The following is a 20,825-nucleotide window of genomic DNA, read 5'->3' on the forward strand; positions in this document are numbered from 1 at the left end:
GGGACTTTCTGATCATCTTGAAGTTTAAACAAAAGCCCCAAAAGGAAAATGATTGATAACAAATATCCACACATCTGATACAAAAGCAATGTACATGCTCAAAAGATTTACAGCAAGGTAGAAAAACTAGTACTGTGATCCAACAACTCCAAGTTCACACAAAAACTCAGAACATTTGAAACAGATCCACAGAGTCAGAGGTAAAAAGCTATCAACTAGTTTACAGTCTTTCCCCGATTCTCTCACAAAGGACCCTTCCTAAGCCAGGGGATAAAGGGCTTCAAGAAAAGCTCTTGTGGGAAACCAGCACCGTCTTCCAGAAGAGAGGATGGACCTGTTAGCCTACAACTGAGATGCTGAGCTGCAAGGCCATCAGTGCCCGGAACCAGAGCTGAGCCAGGGGCGATCCTTGGGGGATGCTGACAATGTCCCTTAGGATTTGGGGGCTTCTGTGTAAACACAGGACTGTATAGACCAAAGTGAAGAGAAGCCAGCCGTAGGAGTGGCTTATTCTTCCGGAGTTTGGTAGGGCAAGGGTGTTGAGTTTCCCTCTGAAGTAGAGGGGTCTGTCATGAACTACTCCCCTGAAAGGTCTCCACTTGAGGAGTAGACCTCCCAGGGCAAAGCAGCACCAGGAGAAAGGAGCTGAGTGGCTGTGAGTCTCAGCAGCAGCTGGGAGAAGAGTTCTAAGAGCTCAGCCAGGGCACGGAGCTCCAACATCAACAGCCAGTGCTGTGCTGAGCTCCGCCACACGGATCTCCCTGCACGGCAGAGCCGGCTTTCGGCAACGTGCAACGTGGCAGGCACCGTGACTGGATTTCGTCCCCACTTGCCGAGTATGCTGTTACCTTTTCACTTCTCATCCTTCTTGCCCTAGCACAAGAGGAGTGAGGAACACAGGAAAGAATGGAAGAATGAGGAAGTGTAGTAATGAAAGAACAAACTACTACACATCTGCCCCTGGGGTCTACAGATTCTGAATGGGGCCTGAGTTCTGTGGGAAGTAGGGGAGGAAAGAAATTGGATCTGTATGGCAGAATGAACCTGTAATTTGAACTGAACTGGGCTTTTTTTTTTTTTTTTTTTTTTTTTAGAGGCTGAGGGACAGACAGCGAAAGCGACCATCTGCTGGGTCATTCCCCAAGTGCCCACAATGGCTGGGGCTAGGCAGGCAAAGCTGAGAAGCCGGGAACTCAAGCCAGGTCTCCCACATGGGTGGCAGGGACCCAGTTTACTTGGGCCATCTCTGCTGCCTCCTGGAATCTGAGTTAGCAGGAAGCTGAAGTCGGGAGCCAGAGCTGGATGTTACCCAGGCACTGATGGTAGGATGTAGGCATCTTAACCTCAAGGCCAAAACTGGCCCTGACCTGGACATTTCAGTATCTAAAAATGAAGCATCACTAAGGCCAAAACTGACCACAAAGGGAAATGTCTCAAATATTTCTGAAGTGCGAGGGAGACCCAACAGTCCATATCAGAAGGCAGAGGAGGGACATGCAGCACAGGTGACACTGTCCTTGGAAAGTCTCTCAGGAAGGCGTTGTGGCAGAGACTAGCAGCCTGTCTGTCATTCAGTCCAGCAGAGCCAGTTGATTCCGGGCTCTGAACAGATTGCAGCTATTTCAGTAGAGCACAGGTGAGGTGATTGGCTGAGTTTCGCAGCCATGTTGCGGGGAAAAGATGTACCTTTGAACACGGGAGTCACACCCAGCACCGCAACATGCTCACACCACGTGAGGCGCAGCGGAACGGGGTCTGTGTGAGAGAGAGGAAGACGGAAGATGATGCTGAGTCCAGGGCTCGGGCTCATGAAATGGCACCACGTCCTGCCCTGGTTACACCTCCCTGCGTCCTCCCTCTCTCTCCTCCCCTCTGCCTCTCCCCAGCTATGTGTAATTAGATCCATCTGGGTAGGTATGACTCACCTATGCTGCAGTTCCACTTTACCTCACTCTGTGAAGATCTGAAGATTTGCTAGACATGTTTTAAATGAGCTCCCAGGTAAATGGAAGAGAAAAATGGTAAAAACAAGTGTGTAATAGGCCCTCTAGTAAAAAGTGGAGAGTAAAGCCTTGTGAAGACTAAGACGCGGTGCCTTCACCCTACAGGAGCAGAGAAAACTACCCAAGGGCAGCAAAATGGCTTAGTCCTAGCGCGGCTCCGGTGCCCTAACCAGGCAGTGTGGGCTTCCTAAGGCAGCCATCATTCCTCTTTTTTTTTTAAAGATTTATTTATTTATTTGAAAGGCAGAATTACAGAGAGGCAGAGAGAGAGCGAGGTCAGTCTTCCATCCACTGGTTCACTCCCCAAATGGCCACAATGGCCAGAACTGAGCCGATCTGAAGCCAGGAACCAGGAGCTTCTGCCGGGTTTTCCATGCAGGTGCAGGGGCCCAAGCATTTGGACCATCTTCTACTGCTTTCCCAGGCCACAGCAGAGAGCTGGATCAGAAGTGGAGCAGCCGGGACTTGAACTGGAGGCCTTATGGGATGCTGGCACTGCAGGCACTGGCTTTACCCACTACACCACAGCGCCAGCCCCTCATTCTTATCTTAACTGAACTTGGAAAAACAACTTCTTAAAATTGATAACAGCAAAAATAATGCCTTTTAGCTACAAAGGTTTGACAATAGTTTTCCCTTTTGAAAAAGTTGAGTCTTGCACAAATGTGATAAGGTTGGTAAGTCCTGAAAACAGACTAAATCCAAGTTGTCTGACTCCTGATTCAGCACTCCACATCTCACTGCCTCTGAAGGAGAGAGCCATTAAAATAACTCTAGGGGCTGGCATTGTGGCTTAGTGGGTAAATTCACCACCTGTGGTGCTGGCATCCCATATGCCAACTACCTGCTAATATGCCTGGGAAAACAGTAGAAAATGTCCCAAATGCTTGGCCCCCTATACCCATGTGGGAAACCCTGATGAAGCTCCTGGCTTTGGCCAGCCCAGCTCTGGCCACTGCAGCCTCCCTCCCTCCCTCCCTCTCTGTAACTCTGACTTTAAAATAAATAAATGCATCTTTTTAAAAAAAATATCTCTAGTACTTCTAGGGTTGGGTGTTTAGCCTAACAGTTATGATGCCCACATCCCACATTAGATTTGAGTTTGAGTCCTGGACTCCAGCTTCCTGCTAATGCAGACCTTGGGAGGCAGCAGTGATGTCATAAGTAATTGGATGCCTATGTGGGAGACTGGGATTGAGTTCCTAGCTCCTGACTCTTTCTCCAACTGAACTTCAGCCATTGCAGGCATTTGAAAAGTGCACCAACAGATGGGAACTTGCTTGCTCTGTATGTGTGTCTGCCATCTACTTCCCCAATAAATAAAATTTTAAACTTGCTACTCCTATAATAATAATGCATTGACACTAACCACTTTAAAGTATTGCTGTAACTATTAATAGGGTTTTTTTAAAGAATTTGCACAGTTGCAAGAATTATAATCCCATAAATGGATACTAATAGAACCATTAGGCTAAGGTCCCAGACTATCATGTCTATGTAAATTCTATGTTCCCTTGAACTGCACTAAGCAAGGGGATATATGGTGGAAATTCTCCTGCCCTTGGGAAGTTGATCCTCCATGCACCCCCAGATCCAACTTCTGCCCCCTGACTTCTGGTATCACTCAGGGGACACTTGAGGAACATGATCCTCTGCCAAGATTCTCCGCTTCTGCAGGTAGTGTGGTGTGACAGGCTCTGGCTTGGAAGACAGGAGACTGGTTCTAGTGAAGGCTCAGCCAGGAACGAGCCCTGTGATTCGTGGAATGTCTCCAGGCCTTGGTTTCACCATCATTGTAACCGAATCAGGCAAGCCTAAGCACTATCACCTGGTGCCCTGACATCCAGCCACCACCTCCGTCCAAATGACAGCCTCCGGGTCTTTACCTACTGTTTTCACGGAAAGAATCAGGACCCTCGCCATGACTATGGCAGCCTGAGGGCAGCATTTCATTACAAACCCAACCTGCACTCCCTTGGCTCTACTGGGCTATAATGCTGGGGGCAATGGAGAAAAAACAGCCTTTTCCTCCCTCTCTGGTAAGTGGTATGAAAGTACTAGAAACCACATTTTCTGATTCCATATCAGTTGATCTGCCCACTCTGCCTCAAATTTGAAACCCCTCCACATGGTGTAGAAGGACCCCATGGACGGACCATTTCCTTGCCTTGCTGAAATTTTATTTTCATAATTTCAAGTTATACTTTTTGACTCCCAGGCTTGTCTTATTGTTTTCTTACTGTTTTTCTGCATTTTCCTTTTCAGTGCATATATGAGAGGATCTTCAACAAGCTCATGGGAACAGGTGTCATAAAAATGCCTGGATTTCAAAAGCTTTTTGCAAAAAATTGATCTTATCTTTTAATTTCATTTTCCACTAACTTTGAATTTCCCTCATAATTGCCTGATAAAACCCCAATTGTTCCTGATAACTCAAATGGCATTCCTTTAAAGCAACCTGCCCTGATGGAGTTTAGAATGGGCCTCCCTCCTTTCCATAGTCCTCTAGGACTTCTTTATTTCTCTCAAAGTTTCTACAGGATTTTGCTTTGTGTCATAACTGAAAGACAGTGGATTGTCAACTCCTTGAAGTCCTTGTGTCTACCCCAGGACCAAGCCTTCCACAAACATTTTCAGTCTCAGGAACACATTGCAACAGTCTGAACAGATTAGACTATGCCTATCCTGGAATACCAAACCCGCCTCAGTGTTGTGGTGGCTTTACTGAACAAAGGCTGACCCAAATGCCACCCTCGTCATCCGGTGCTGTCATAACTTCTCAGGAACAAGGAAGCAGGAGGTCTTAAATACGAGCTTCTGTGATCTCTACAACAAGGCGTGTCAAGGTGGAAGATGGAACACTGGCTCTGGCCACTTGACCCGGAGATACCCCAGGTCACCTCTCACAGTTCCTTGGTCAAAGCAAGTCGTATGAACGTGCTTACTTGTAGGGCAGAATGGAGAAGTGCGGTCTCCCACGAGGTTTGAAGGAGAAGGGAAATCAGGCGGTTGGTGAACATTTCCGGGATACTACCACTCACACCATGCTGACCCTGTACTTTGACCCATTTTGTAACCTCTACCCAGGAGGCTCTGCCTGCCTTTCCCTTTCTCTGAATACCTTCTCAGAAGGAATGTTTACCAAGATGTTTTTGCTTAGAGTCCCTCTAAAGACTGCTTTGAACATATGATCACCACTACCACCAAACCTGGACAAAGCGTCCCCTCCATGTGCCCCAGAGGGTCATGGTCACTGTAGGTTGTATTTTGGTTTTTTTCCTTGACTCTACCACTGGTTCTTGTCAAGTTGTAATAGAACACAGCTGTGCCTGCTCGCGTACATAATGGCCATGGCTACTCGGATCCTCTAGCGGAAGCCAATAGTTTCAGCAGAGACTTTCTCATACCAAAAGCTTAGAACCATTTATCTGACCCTTTGAAAAAAAAAAAAAAAAACAGCAACCTCTGAGCTTGACCATGAGCCCCTCCAAGGCCAGAGTTACATTCTCTGAACTGCCTGGGTCTCAGCACCTGGCAGGATACCTGGGTCACACTGGCCATCTATATCTATTGAATAAAGAGAAGGCACATGAGTGTTTACTGAATTTAAACCATCTACAGGAAAAAGGGACAGAAAAACAGGGGACATTGGAGCTTCAAACTTTGACACGACAAGTCCCTTCAGAGTCTCCATTCCTACAACCTATCCTATCACTTTGTAAAAATGAGTAAACCCCAGGGAAACAACACTGATCATCTAAGTGTCAAAGACAACTAGAATCTGCCACAGCCCAGGGAGAACAAATTAAGCAAGTGTGCCGCTTACGAAGCATTTTAACATTACAAAATCACTCAGTCCACATCTGTTTGCTCTGTAGAATATTTCATTCTCTTTGATTCACACACCGTGACCAAAAGGAGGTGCGGCCTTCAGGAGGGCCAGGGCTGGATACCTCCACGCAGGGCGCCCAGGAGTGAACAGAGTAGGCCCACCCCAGAGTGAGCAGGGGCAAACCTACGCTGGCCGGGCCCTGGTGATTTTCCAGCATCAGGAAGAAAAGTGCTCCGGAAATACAACAAACCTAGGAAGTACGGCATCCTGGCTTGTTGATAACAACAATTGCGGCTCGTACACATCCCCGATTTATTTGCAAACAGATTAATTAATGTTTCCGCAGCTGTTTGCAGCCAGCCTGTGATTTCACTGGGTACACACGACACTTTTTCCTTCCCCTATTCCACTGGGGCAGTCAGCGACGTGCAGATTGGGGTTTTACTGTCGCCTCCCACCGTAAGGTGAGTTCTGCAGCCGCCAGGATGGCTTCATGAGACTCCCCGGGCCTCTGGAGTCCCCCTTGCTGCCTTTCCCAGGCTGCCTCTTAATTACAGCCCCCAAATGCCAGTTTGCAAACAGATCTGCAAGATGAAAGGCTGACATTTTTAAAAAATTGCTTTCTCCTTCTACTTTTTGGTCCCTCAGGGTTGGTATTCAGCAATGTGTACCAGTGGGTGTAATAAAAGCAAATGCTTGAATATTTTCCAGTAACCTGACAGAGAATAAACAACAGGCAGCACAAACGCTGAAGAGCCTACCAGTCACACCTGGTAGAAGCGAGGTGGCTCGCTCCTGACAGAGCGTCACGGCTCTTCTGATTGTATTTCTCTTCTTGAAGAAAAAAGAAGCAGGCAAGACGAGACCAAATCCCCAAAGCCCCACTAGGCTAAATTTCCTTACTCTCCTTTGAACAGACTACACAGATTTTGTTGACTAATTGAGATCAATCCCAGTTGTAAATCGCCTAGCTCTCCTCCAGCTTTAATTAAGCTACCAGAGGGAGCTGTTTATCAATTAACACTTGTTACAAATTATTAGTAATTATATGGACTTTGTGTATGTACTGCAGCCTGCAAGACCAAAACTGCGTTTCCCAGTTGTTAGGGAAGCAAATTGAACAGTTAATGGGCTATTTGGATGAAGGCACCAGTCATCATTGTAATTACAGGATTCCTTCTTTGGCAGAAAGATTTAAGGTGAGTTCCAGCAATATCAGCAGTCGTTGAATAAACACCATTTTATGTGTTTCTTTTGCCAGGGCTTTGCCAGGCTGTATTAACTAGTGGACTTGCTAATATGGACCTCCGGTCTGTATTTACTCCTGAGCAACAAACACAATGCAGCTGGGAATATTAGGTGAAAGTTGATAATGTATTCAAGCACTAAAGCTACCTATTGCCGCATGCATTGCATTCTGTGATAATTTTAATTGGCTTAATTGAGATGCACAAACCTGATTAATGTTTAATTCCTTTATATTAAAAAAAAGAGTCAAGTAGTTCGACATTTCTTCAATTATGTTAGATCTTTCTAGACTTCAAAGGAATGTTACATTAGACAGCTAGATACGGGGCGAACTGATTAAAGAATAAAGACTGCTCATTATAATCTAAGAGTACAAAATTGGTTTGTGTAGCCTTTGAAAGTCAAAATTATGAGCTAAAACTTGAGCTACAGTAATTAACCCAATTTATAGTCATTCCTGCTTATCTATTTGCTTATGATTAGTAATTTAAAATAATCCATGGGATTGATTTACAGATCTAAAGCCCATTCAGGGACCCAAAATGTTTTGTCCATGATTCTTAAAAACATTGGCAGAATGTAGTTAGTAGCATTAGTAAACATCCATCAGGGAAAAACATCAGTATAACAAAGATTTGTTAGTCGATCTCATTATTTTAGATGGATAAAATAGAAATATATATAATGTAATTTATTTGCAAGAAAATTTTAAAGTTTAACTTGCATTTTATGTAGCCCTCTGGAGAAAAGAACTAAATAAATGTAAAAATGTAGATTTCTTAAAATGCTCAACTCTCAATTAATCTTACTAAATAATTTTTAAGTAATACAGGCAATAATGTAGTATGCAGTGCTGTTTAACCGTGTGTACCCCTGATGCTTCTGTGAAGTCACCCCTCTCACATGTTCTAAGTGTTCCAAGTTGGCTTCATGAGGTACATTTAAGGCAGACTGGCAGCGAATGGGGCAGGCCCCTGTAGGGAACCAGAGGATATTAGAGATGGCATTTCTCAAAAGTACGCAGTGATTAGCATATTGCCAACTCTTAAACATATGTAAGACCCCACTAATATAGGAATATGAAAACCGAAAACCTTCCATTTGATGAGGGGCACAGAATGCTGGGGCAAAGAGACCACAGGCCCAAGAAAAAAAAACATCACCAGGATTTAAATGAGGAGAATCCAGGGGCTCAGAGCAAATCACATTTTCTAAGGCCTTTGCAACATTCGGGCTCCATGGTACTCACTGTGTGAGTGAGCATATGAGCCACAACATTTTTCAGAGCTGTTTTATGCGATACAAATTCATCTAAATGCTCCAAAATGGGGCATCCCATAGACAACTAAGTTTGAGAAACCTTGCACTAGCCCCTCTTTTGAAGAGTCTTCATAACCATTTGCACATTAAATGCTGTACATCTTTTACTGCAGTTTCGTCATTGTATACCAGCTAGTATTAGCCAACGTGGTCAGACAACATAACAATAGGGGCTGAAATGAAATACTGGCATTTTTCCCCAGAGTAGTGTTGAGCATGTACATCCAAATAAATCAAAGTTTTCCATCTCACCTGCCTCACTAGAAGAACAAGTTCACATGTCCCAGTATGGCCATGGTCCACCCTCAAATCCTTCTGCAGATAAGCACTTGAGAGCAGTAGGTAAGACTTTCTTGTTTCTATTATTTCTGGCCATTTGCATTGATCTATATGTGATACTCTGTAGCATATGTGCTAGCATTGGCAACTTTAAAATAGATGGAAAAAGAAGGAAGGGTCGCTTTAAACTTGATGAACTCAAGTCCTAGAAATCTTTAAAAGGACGAACCGAACACAAAGTAGTAATTCCTCTCTCGTTGCCTTGTTAGATGAATAGCAAAAGCTGGAGCCTCGTAAACACAGAAGTTATACATAGATGTGTATGTGTGTATCTAATGAATACATAATGAGCCTGATTGATTGACACACCCTAATGCCTTTTCTTCACCAAAAGGTACTAGGACTCACAATGAAATGACTGGTTCCAGGGCTACAAGATGAGCTGAGAACATCTTGCTGTACAAGGGAGTGGAGTAGGCGCAGCATTGCGGGTTAAGCCACTGCCTGTAACACCCGCATCCCCTGTGAGCACCTGTTGGAGTCCCTTCTGCTCCACTTCCAATCCCACTCCCTACTAATGAGCCTGGGAAAGCAGCAGAGCATGGCCCAAGGGCTTAGGCCTCTGCACCCATGTAGGAGACACAGATGGAGTTCTTGGCTCTTGGATTTGGCTTGACCCAGCCTAGGCGTGGTGGCCATTTGGAGAGTGAACCAGCAGATGGAAGATCTTTCTCTCTCTCTCTCTCTCTCTCTCTTTCTGTGTGTGTGTAACTATGCCTTTCAAATAAATAAATAAATACATCTTTTACAAAAAGATAATAGGGTAGTATTCAACATGGGTGAAGCCATGTTGATAGAATACAGATGCCAACTTCAAAGAACTTCTCACTAGCTAAATCTGGATCTATTTGAGTATTAAAATAAGGAATCATTGTATTGAACTACAACCCATACCACATAAGGTATTTTCTAAAGTCTGTAAGGGGCAGGCATTGTGGTGCAGCAGGTCAAGCTGCCACTTGGAAGAGCACATCCCATGTTGCAGTGCCTGAGACTGATTCTCACCTCCACTTTCATCCATCTTCCTGCTCATGTGCCTAGGAGGTAGAGGGTGATGGCCTAAGCCCTTGTACCCTTACCATCCATGTCACAGACCCAGATGTTCCTGACTCCTGGTTTTGGCCTGACCCAATGCTAGCTGTTGTGAACATTTGGTGAGTGAGTCAGCAAACAGAAAATCTCTCTCTCTCTCTCTCTCTCTCCCTCCCCCAACTCTGTCTTTCAAATAAATAGATAAATCTTTATTAAAGGTTTGTTAAAATGGCTTTCAAAGGTAAGTTCATGTATGGTGCCAAAAATTTTGAAACCCATGCATAGGATTTTGGGGTTTTTTTTATAATGTGAATTTTCCAGGAACTGTTAAAGGCCCCTTGTATAATTATATTCCCTGAGCCAAGAAGGGAAGGAAAGAAAAAAGGGAGGGAGAAAGAAAGAAAAGAGAAAAGGAAAGTAAGAACGGAAGGAAGAAGGGAGGGAGGTTGATTTTCCTTAAGATAAAATCCCAACTAATAAATATAGAAGGAATGATGAAATTTTTTAAAGATTTATTTATTCATTTGAAAGGCAGAGTTAGAGAGATAGTCAGAGATAGAGAGAAAGAGAGAGAGAGAGATTTCTCCATCTGCTGGGCCACTCCTCAAATGACTGTAATAGCCAGGCCTGGGTCAGGACAAAACTAGGAGCTCAGAATCCCATCCAGGTTCCCCTCATCTGTAGCCAAGGGCCAAGCACTTAGGCCATCTTCTGCTGCTTACCCAGATGCACTACCAGGGAACTGGATCAGAAGTAGAGCAGCCCAGAACTCCAACTGGTGCCCATAAGAGATGCCAGCGCTACCACAATGCTGACCCAGGAATGATCAAATTTTTAAATATTTATTTATTTATTTACTTGAGAGTCATCACTACAGAGAGAAGAGAAAGAGAGAGAGAGAGAGAGAGAGAGAGAGAGAGAGAAGAGAGAGGTCTTCCATCCACTGGTTCACTCCCCAATGGCCACAACAACTGGAGCCGAGCTGATCCAAAGCCAGGAGCCAGGAGCTTCTTCTGGGTCTCTACCACTTTCCCAGGCCATCAGCAGGGAGCTAGATCCGAAGTGGAGCAGCCAGGAATCAAATTAGCACCCAGATGGGATGCCGGCACTGCAGGCAGATGCTTAACCTACTATGCCACAGTGCTGGCCCCAGAATGATCAAACTCTAAATCACCATTTGACAACCACCATAGTAATAATTTTTTTCAGGAAACAATCATTAATGGATGTTAAAACTAGTGGCACAGCAGGTAAAGCACTGGCTGCAGGGCCAGCATCCCATATGGGCACCAATTCGAGTCCAGATCCCTTCTGATGCACCTGGGAGAGCAGTGGAAGTTGACCCAAGAACTTGGGCCCTTGCACCCACATAGGAGACCCAGATGAAACTCCCGGCTCCTAGCTTCAGGTTGGTCCAGCTCCAGCTGTTGCAGCCATTTGGGGAGTGAACCAGCAGATGGAAGATCTCTGTCTGTCTGTCTCTCTCTCTCTCTAAACATATATAACAGTGCCTTTGAAATCAATAAATAAATCTCTAAAATAATTAGTGAGCATACCTTGATGAGAAATAAAATATTTGCATAGTCTAAAAGTACCTGTCCAGGAAGCACTCACTAATTACCAAAGATCACGCTTTCATGGAGGAATCCATCAGATACCAGATTGACCAAGTGATCAGAGTTAACATGACCATTCATGATGTGTGTGGACATCATATACCTCCTTTGGTGAGGCACTGAAAGGGATACGCATGGCTTTGTGGTTTCTCTGCCCAGAATGTACCATCTGAGTCTGATTGTGATGAAATAGTAAATAAACCACGGACTTCCCAAGGAATGACTATCCTATGTGCTTCAAAAATGTCAAGATCATGACAAAATAATAAAAACCAAGGAATTGTCCCAGAATAAAAAGACTAAAAGGACATAACAACTAAATACAAAGAGTGATCCTGGATTCAATTCTGAACCATGATAATTTTTTTTATTTTGCCATGAAGGAAATTAATCAGATAATTGACCAAATTTAAATGAAGTTGATTGATTAGCTAATAATTAATACTTTCTCCCTGTTAATTTCATGTTTTTGGTAATTATAGTTTGCTTATATTATGGGAAGTATCACTGTTTTTATAGTGAAATATATAGAAGTAAAGTTGCATATCTATGACTTATTCTCAAATTATTCTGAAAAAAATTTTGTATATGTATAATGTATTATGTGGGTCTTCAAAAAGTTCATAAGAAGTGTAAATAATGAAAAGACTAGGGGCCGGCATTGTGGCACAGCAGGTTAAGCCACCGCTTGTGATACCTACAAGGGCTGGTTCCAGTCCCAGATGCTCCAGTTATGATCTAGTTTCCTGCTAATGCACCCAGCAAGACAACAGAGGGTGCCCAAGTACTTGGGCCTGGGCCATGCAAGTAGGTGACCAGGGTGGGCTTCCTGGCTCCTGGCTTCATCCTGGCCCAGCCCTGGCTGTTGCAGACATTTGTGGAGTGAACCAGCTGATGGAAGATTATCCTCTTCCTCTTCCTCTCTCTCTCTCTCCCTCTCTATCTCTCTCTCCCCACCCCACCCCCATGCCCTTTCTGTGTTACTCCAGGCCTTTTAAATGAATGAATACATAAATAAACTCTTTTTAAAAAAAACAAGAAGCTATGCATGGATTTCAAAAACTTGGGACACATTGCCGACCATAGTGGCCATTAGGGGAGTGAACCAACAGAAGGAAGACCTTTCTCTCTGTCTCTCTCACTGTCTATAACTCTCTCTCTGTCTCTCTCTCTCACTAACTCTGCCTGACAAAAAAAAAAAAAAAAAAAAAAAACTTGGGGCACCAAAAATGAACTTATATTGTAGCTACATTTTCCATGAACATTTAAGTACCCTCCTATTGGCATGTACTGTTTTTGGCAACTTTTTTGTAAATCTGAAATTTTCTAAAATAAAGAAAAAACAGGCTGGCATTCTGGTATAGTGCAGTAAGCCACTGCCTGCAATGACAGCATCCAATATGGGCACTGGTTTGTGATCCCGGCTGCTCCACTTCCGATCCAGCTCCCCACTAATGCGCCTGGGAGAGCAGTGGAAGATAGCCCAAGTGCTTGAGCCCCTGCACCCACGTGGGAGACCCAGATGACTCTCCAGGCTCTTGGCTTCAGCCTGGCCCAGCCATGGGTTTTGTGGGCATTTGGGGATGAACCAGCAGATGGAAGATATCTCTGTCTCTCGCTCTCATTCTCATTCTCACTGTAATTCTGCCTTTCGAATAACTAAAATCTTTAAAAAAAAAAAAAAAAAAAAAAAAACAGATCTGGTCCTGGAGAACCATGAGCTGCACAGGCTGGGCTTGTTGTCTGCCAGCCTTTTCACTTAGACTCTCCTACTCGCTTGAAAGTAGTTCCAGCTGCTTGGTCCCAAAACCATCTTCCTCTCTGCCCTCCCACCCACGCCCCTGCCAAAGACCAGGTCCACACAACTGCCCATAGGACCTGAACCCTAAAACTATCCGCACCGTCTTCAAAGGCTACTCACGTGCAGGCACTTACCGCCCACCATGTGCCGCCAGTGTCACGCGGCATACCCCGGTTGCTCCCTCCAAGAGAACGCAAAGTGAGGAGGTATAAATCTGCAGAGAATCACAAAGCAAACGCCTTGGAGTCGAGATCAGAGGGAAGGAAGCAAACGTCTCAGAGCCTCTTGGTCTCTGAGTCTGACAACTACCCTCTCCCTTTGCAAAGCCCATCACAGCAACAGTGGCTCGTGGTGGGGAACGAAATAGCCACAAAGAAGGCAAGCTTCACGGAGTAACTAAGAAAATGGGCACCACAGAAACAAGAACAGAAATAGAAAAGTTTCGCCACGGAGATTCCTGAGCGCTCTGCAACCCTCACTAACAATGTCAAGTCATTATGAGAGAGACATCTGCCAAGAACGAATCACCCCAGACAGCACAGACTTCCACACTGCTTCAGCCCCTCCCTTCCCCACTTGTATTTTCAGTCTGGGTTCATTTAAAAGAAATATGCTCACTGAGAATAAAGAATTTTTTAAGGAATTAAGCCTTGATGCATATGGTACAGATTAAAGGTTCATTACATCATTTTCTCCCAGTGAAATCTCTTTCTCCAAGAATGGTTACTAGGTGAGGGGCATAATGTTGCTTAGTTAAGAAAGCAGATATGGGGCCGGCGCTGTGGTGTAGTAGGTAAAGCTGCCATCTGCAGTGCCGGCATCCCACATGGGCACTGGTTTAAGTTCCAGCTGCTCCACTTCCGACCCAGCTCTCTGCAATGGCCTGGGAAAGCAGCAGAGGATGGCCCAAGTCTCTGGGCCCCTGCACCTGTGTGGGAGACCTGGAAGAAGTTCCTGGCTCCTGGCTTCGGATCAGCCCAGCTCCGGGACTTGCGGCCAACTGGGGAGTGAACCAGTGGATGGAAGACCTCTTCCCCCCCCCACCCCCGCCTCTCTTTCTTTCTGTGTGCAACTCTGACTTTCAAATAAATAAATAAATAAATAAATAAATAAATCAGAAAGAAAGAAAGAAAGAAAGAAAGAAAGAAAGAAAGAAAGAAAGAAAGAAAGAAAGAAAGGAAGGAAGGAAGGAAGGAAGGAAGAAAGGAAGAAATCCTCACAATTGTAAAGGGGTGGGGTGGGGTAATTTTGTGATCTCTAAGACTTGAGCAAAAAACCTCAAGGAAGATGCAGCTGAAATTGGAGCCACTACTGTGTTGAGACAAAGAGGGAATTAGAATCAAACTGTTTACCAAGGAGAGTTTATATCACAGCATCTAGTAGAAAATATTTCCTAAGACATAATTTCTTGCTCTGTTTCGGCACGAAGCCCTTGAAAAGGCCTTGAACACATCAGCTAAACACTCTGGGCTTCACTTCTCTGGCTGCGGGGAGGAGAACTGTGCATCCCCCCCCCCCGCCCCCCGAAGGACAAGGAGAGAGACTGTGGGACCGGAGTGGAGTGCTGTGAGCCAGATGAGGACCAGCAGTAGCTCAGGCCAGGGGGACGGCCACACAGGTGGAAGAAACTTGAAGATGGCAAGAGACATCGGCTGCCCTGGCTGACAGTTTTGTTGCTGTGTCCAGCATTAGGAAAAGAAAGTTTGGTGTCAAACAGCATTTAGCGTGCTGCTCGCTTCGGCTCTGAGGAGAGCAGGCTCTCGAAGCCTACTAGTGAATCACAAAGCGATTGCTTTGACATGGAGCATTTCACCCAGTCCTCGACTACATTTGTCCATACTTACCCAGACAAACCGTATTAAAAGTACATGAAATCAGGACAATCACTCTGCCAGCATGCCTAGCCTCTGCCCATGCACAAACTAAAACAAGCCAGAAAATGTCTGCTAAACATAATCTTTTTCTAAGTCACCAGAAATATGGTTGGCAGTGGCGGGTGACAACTTATGTTGTTACTCTAATGATGTAAACCGCTCCCCCAGGATGATTTAGCTTGCTGCAGACAAAACGCTTATTGCTTTTTACTCGTATAGGACACAGATGATTGCTAAGAAACTTGAACCCATATTTAGGGCTTTAAGCTAATCTAACAGACCAGCCGCATCCTATGGAGGATAAAGGCGATTTAACAGGAATGCATTTCACAACCTAAATTACTGCCATATTGCTTTCTGTATGTACAATCTATTAGTACTGGTTTATTGGGATTTTGAAAAACCAAAGGAATTTCTTGGCATCCTTCCAACCCTTCCCCAGCCAGTACTCGGTAATCAATAGTTTTTTTTTAGCTAGGGCTGCCACGGCTGAGCTGTGAGAGTAAATGCCTGCCTGCCTAAAAACCACATACTAAGATACCTCAAGAAGTTCACGGCTGGGGTGTGGAGGTTGAGGTGTTGTAGTGTAGCATGTGGGGCCACCGCCTGCAATGCTGGCATCCCATACAGGCTCCAGTTCTATCCAGCTCCCTGCTAATGCACCTAGAAGGGAAGTGGAGGATGACCCATGTGTCCCTGCACCCACATGGGAGACCCGAAGGACGCTCCTGGCTCCAGGCTTCCGTCTGGCCCAGCCCCAGCCCATGCAGCCATTTGGGGAGGGGGCTAGCGGATGGAAGGTGTCTCTCTCTCTCTCTCTCTTTTCTCTATAACTGTACCTTTCAAATAAATAAATCTTTAAAAAATTAAAAAAAAAAAAAAGATCTTGGGAAGTGGAATTAAATGACAAGTTTATTGTGACACACACAAAAATTTAATTCATGCATACATAGTTTTTCATAATAGGTGCTTTCCAAGAAGTTTTTGATGTCACCTTATACAGCCTCCGGCTGACAGGTAACTTAATTAGTAGTTTCTAAATATCTGCCAGGAGACCAGGTACTTCAAAATGTCCTGGGTGATCACTAAAAACATGGATTGGGGGATAAATAGTTGACTTAGTGGCTAAGACACCCATCTACTTCCCCTACCAGAATGCACGGGTTCAACCCCCAGCTCTGGCTCCAGACTCCAAATTCCTGCTAATGAGACCTGGGAAGACAGCAGGTGATGCCTTGAGTGATGGGATTCCTGCCACCCATGTGGGAGATCTGGATGGAGTTCCTGGCTCCCAGCTTCAGCACTCGGCTGTGTGGGCCTTTGGGCAGGGGCCAAGGGGTGGGACCTCTCTGTTTCTCTCTCTCTCAAATAAATAAATAAATAAACATGGATGTGGTGGACCTCACTGAGACCTGCTGAACAAGCACCTCTGGGAGCAGGGCTGGGGGCTCTGCACATCTGACAAGTTCCCAGGGGAGCACGGTGTCAGCCAGGCTTGACAACTTCCCTGAGAGATCACCCGCGTGGAAAAAAAGGAGAGGCCAGTTCTGTGGCTTAGTGGGTTAATCCTCTGCCTGTGGCGCCGGCATCTCATAAGGGCGCCAGTTCTGGTTTCAGCTGCTCCACTTTCGATCCAGCTCTCTGCTACGACCTAGGAAAGCAGTGGACATGGCCCAAGTGTTTGGGCCGCTACAACCACATGGGAGACCTGGAGGAAGCTCCTGGCTCCTGGCTTTGTATTAGCCCAGCTCCGGCCATTGCGTTCATTAGGGGAGTGAACCAATGGACAGAAGACCTTTCTCTCTGTCTCTCCCTCTCACCGTCTGTAATTCTACCTCTTGAATAAATAAATAAAACCTTTTTAAAAAAATTAGAAAATATCTGGCACTCCACATGGAGACCTTGCAACCTCAAGCCAGTGTTAGCCCGACTAGAATTTCCTTACCTTGGTTGCATATCCAGCCTAGCAGCTATGACAGCCACGTCTTGGGGCCGGCACTGTGGCGTGGTAGGTTAAGCCCTCACCTAAGGTTTGAGTCCACTTCTGATACAGCTCCACTTCCAATACAACTCCCTCCTAATGAGCCTGGGAAGCAGCGGCCCAAGTCCCTGCACCCGTATGGGAGGCCCGGAAGAAGCTCCTGGCTCCTGGCTTTGGATTGGCCCAGCTCCAGCCACAGGATTGGCCCAGCTCTGGCCGTTGAGGCTATTTGAGGAGTGAACCAGCAGATGGAATACTTCTCTAGCTCTCTGCCTCTGCCTCTCTGCAACTTGCCTTGCAAATAAATAAATAAATCTTTAAAAAACCAAAAAAGACATTCACGTCTCACTTCAGAGTACACAGGTTTGATTCCTGGCTCAGGCTTTTTGATTACAGCATCCTGCTAAGGGAGACAGCAGTGACATCTTAAGTAACTGGGTCTCTGCTGTGCCTCTGCCACCACAAGAGGAATTTGGATTGAGTTCCTGGCTTCCAGCTTCAGCCCTGACTCAGTCCTGGCCATAGAGGCATTTTTTTTTTAAAGATTTACTTATTTATTTGAAAGAGTTACACAGAGAGAGAAGGAGAGAGAGAGAGAGGTCTTCCATCCACTGGTTCACTCCCCAAATTGGCCGCAGTGGCCAGAGCTGGGCTGATCCGAAGCCAGGAGCCAGGAGCTTCTTCCGGGTCTCCCACGTGGGTACAGGGACCCAAGGACTTGGACCATCTTCCACTGCTTTCCCAGGCGACAGCAGAGAGCTGGAACGGAAGCAGAGCAACCAGGACTCAACCGGCACCCCTATGGGATGCTGACACTGCAAGCAGTGGCTTTACCAGCTACGCCACAGCGCCAGCCCCACAGGCATTTTTATCAGCAGATGGGAGCTCTTTTCTCTATCTCTCTCTCTACCCCTCAAATAAATAAATATTTTAAATATTTCCTTATCTTTGCGAGGCAGTGAGCTGTGAGATAAATACCAAAAACAAGAATCCCACTCTGCCACGTACAGATTTTAAATAAGGGCACTAAAACTTTCTGAGCTCATTTTTTTCCATGAGAAAAATAGAGAAAATAATACCTATCCCTCAAGATTGTATAAGAAGATTAAATTATATAATAAACATAAAAATGCCTGGAAGTATTGTACAAGTGTTAGCAGATATTCATTCATTCCACTAATATTTATTTAACACTCAAAATATGTTTTGGGGGGCCAGAACTGTGATACAGTGGGTTAAAGCACCAGTCTGCAGCACTGGCATTCCCATGTAGGCGATGGTTTGAGTCCCAGCTGCTCCACTTCTGATTCAGCTCTCTGCTATGGCCTGGGAAGCAGTAGAGGATGGGCCAAGTCCTTGGGCACCCACACCCGTGGGAGAGACCTGGAGGAAGCTCCTGGCTCCCGGCTTCGGATCTGCCCAACTCCGACCATTGCAGCCATTTGGGGAAGTGAACAGCAGATGAAAGACACCCCCCCCCCATCTCTACCTCTCTCTGTAACTCTGTCTTTCAAATAAATAAAATAGATTTTTTTTAAAGATTTTATTTATTTATTTGACAGGTAGAGAGTTACAGACAGTGAGAGAGAGACAGAGAGAAAGGTCTTCCTTCCACTGGTTTACTCCTCAAAAGGCCACAACAGTCGGTGCTGCACCGATCCGAAGCCAGGAGCCAGGTGCTTCCTCCTGGTCTCCCATGTGGGTGCAGGACCCAAGCGCTTGGGCCATCCTCCACTGCCTTTCTGGGCCACAGCAGAGAGCTGGACTGGAAGAGGAGCAGCCGGGACTAGAACCCGGTGCCCATATAGGATGCCAGCGCTGCAGGCGGAGGATTAACCTACTGCGCCAAGGCGCCGGCCCCAATAAAATAGATCTTTAAAAAATATATGTCCTAGGTTCTGGGGATGTACCTGTGATGTAGACACAGTCCCTGCCTAACAACATGGGCTTCAGTGTATAGAAAAAGAAAACAACAAATAAAAATGTACAGGGAGTGCAGTGGAGGATGGCCCAGGTGCTTGGGCCCTGCACCCCATGGGAGACCAGGAAAAGCACCTGGCTCCTGGCTCCTGCCATCGGATCAGCGCGGTGCGCCGGCCGCAGCGCGCAGGCTGCGGCGGCCATTGGAGGGTGAACCAACGGCAAAAGGAAGACCTTTCTCTCTGTCTCTCTCTCTCACTGTCCACTCTGCCTGTCAAAAAAAAAAAAAAATGTACTTGTTTCAATGTACACAATGCAGTGAGCACACACAGGACAAAACACCCACCCCAACTGTGGAGACCACAGAAGGCTTCCTGGAGAAGAGGAAATCTAACTCAAGACCTGTAGTTAACCAAGGAAGCGAAGAGGGGGGAGAGGCCAGGAGAGTAAGGGAGAGTTACAGGCGGCCACCAGGTTTCTGGCTGAGCGGCTGCATCTTTTCCTGGTATAAGAAACATCAAAAGGCAGCTTGTTCAGAAGACACCATAATAAATTCCGTCCTGAATGGAATGCGCCTAAGGTGGCTGCGGATAGCCAGGGAAAGCTGTCCAGCAGGCAGCTGGATAAAAGGCTCTGGGGCTCAGGAGCTTGATTTTGCATAAAGCTATAGATTTGGAAGTCATTATCATGTAGATAATGTTTGAAAGCATGAAAGAATTATAGACAGTAAAAAGAAGAGAGTCTACCACAGGTAAAAAAAGAGGAAGCTACAAAAGGCTTTGGATTTCAGTCTTCCCTTCTTTTATGTGGGCTTTATTCCACCAAATATCCTACCTTTTTATTTGTTTAACCTCTACCTTTCTACGTATTCTTTTCCATGGGCATTGAAATATACTGAGTTTCTACCATCAAGAAGATAAATAGCTTTTGTCCCCTCCGTAAGTCTCTCCGCCCCTCTCCTGAGCTGAACTTCTTCAGGTAGAAGCCGCCTCAATCTCCTTTCCCTCACTTGCTGTTCACGGCTCAACCCACGCCAGTCTGGCTGCTGTCCCTGTCTCTCCATTGAAGCACTCTCACCAAGGTCCTGAATAATCTGTTTGCTGACAGATCCAGAAGACACATCTTGGGTTTTATCTTCCCTGGCATCCGGAGGTTCTGAAGATTGGAAACGTCAATTCCTCCTCCTTTGCTGCTTAGCTTCATACTTCCCTGTTTCACCTGCCGCTGCTCTAACTGCTCCTTCTCAGTCAATTCCTTTGGCCGTTTCTTCTTTCTCAGTCTCTGTCTCTGTCTCTCTCTCTCTCTCTCTCTCTCTCTCTCTCTCTCAAATCACTATTCCTGCAGGTGTTGTGGCACAGCAGGTTAAACAGCTGCCTTGGACACCGGCATCCCTTATGAGCAGTCAGTTCAAGACCCGGCTGCGCCACTTCTGACACAGCTCCCTGCTAATGTGCCTGGGAAAGTAGCAGAAGATGGAGCAAGTGCTTGGGTCTCTACCACCCAGCTGGGAGACCCAGACTGGGTTCCTGGCTCCTGGCTTCTGTCTGGCCCAGTCTCAGATGTTGTGGTCATTTTGGAAGTGAACCAGCAGATCTCTTTCTCCCTCCCTGCCTCTGTAACTTTGACTTTCAAATTAATAAATACAATAAAATCACTACTCCTCAGCATTCTATCTTAAGGCCTTTTCTTGATGTACAAACATGTTCTCTTTCCTTCCCTCCACCCAGCATTTTAATCCATACCCAAATTATTGACCTAGGATCATCAGAAGTCCAACATTTCATTTTAACAGGCTAAATGGGAACAGGGTGGCTGTAGCCATCGGTCATTTTGGGGGAGTTTGATTGCAGGAAGTTTAA

At 45.7% G+C, this 20,825-nt stretch overlaps 1 long non-coding RNA gene across 1 annotated transcript; it reads right to left on the reverse strand.

Moving 5' to 3' along the window:
* Nucleotides 1-1,107: 1,107 nt before the first annotated feature.
* LOC149125627 (uncharacterized) lies at nucleotides 1,108-17,243 on the reverse strand. Its single transcript, XR_016236730.1, has 3 exons — nucleotides 17,011-17,243; nucleotides 13,326-13,405; nucleotides 1,108-1,755 (listed from the first exon to the last, which is right to left on the reverse strand). It is a non-coding gene; the product is annotated as an uncharacterized LOC149125627 (long non-coding RNA).
* Nucleotides 17,244-20,825: the final 3,582 nt, after the last annotated feature.

Source organism: Oryctolagus cuniculus, chromosome 7 (genome assembly GCF_051225735.1).
Source record: "Oryctolagus cuniculus isolate XC-2025 breed Fujian yellow rabbit chromosome 7, ASM5122573v1, whole genome shotgun sequence".
In the NCBI taxonomy this organism is placed as follows: domain Eukaryota; kingdom Metazoa; phylum Chordata; class Mammalia; order Lagomorpha; family Leporidae; genus Oryctolagus; species Oryctolagus cuniculus.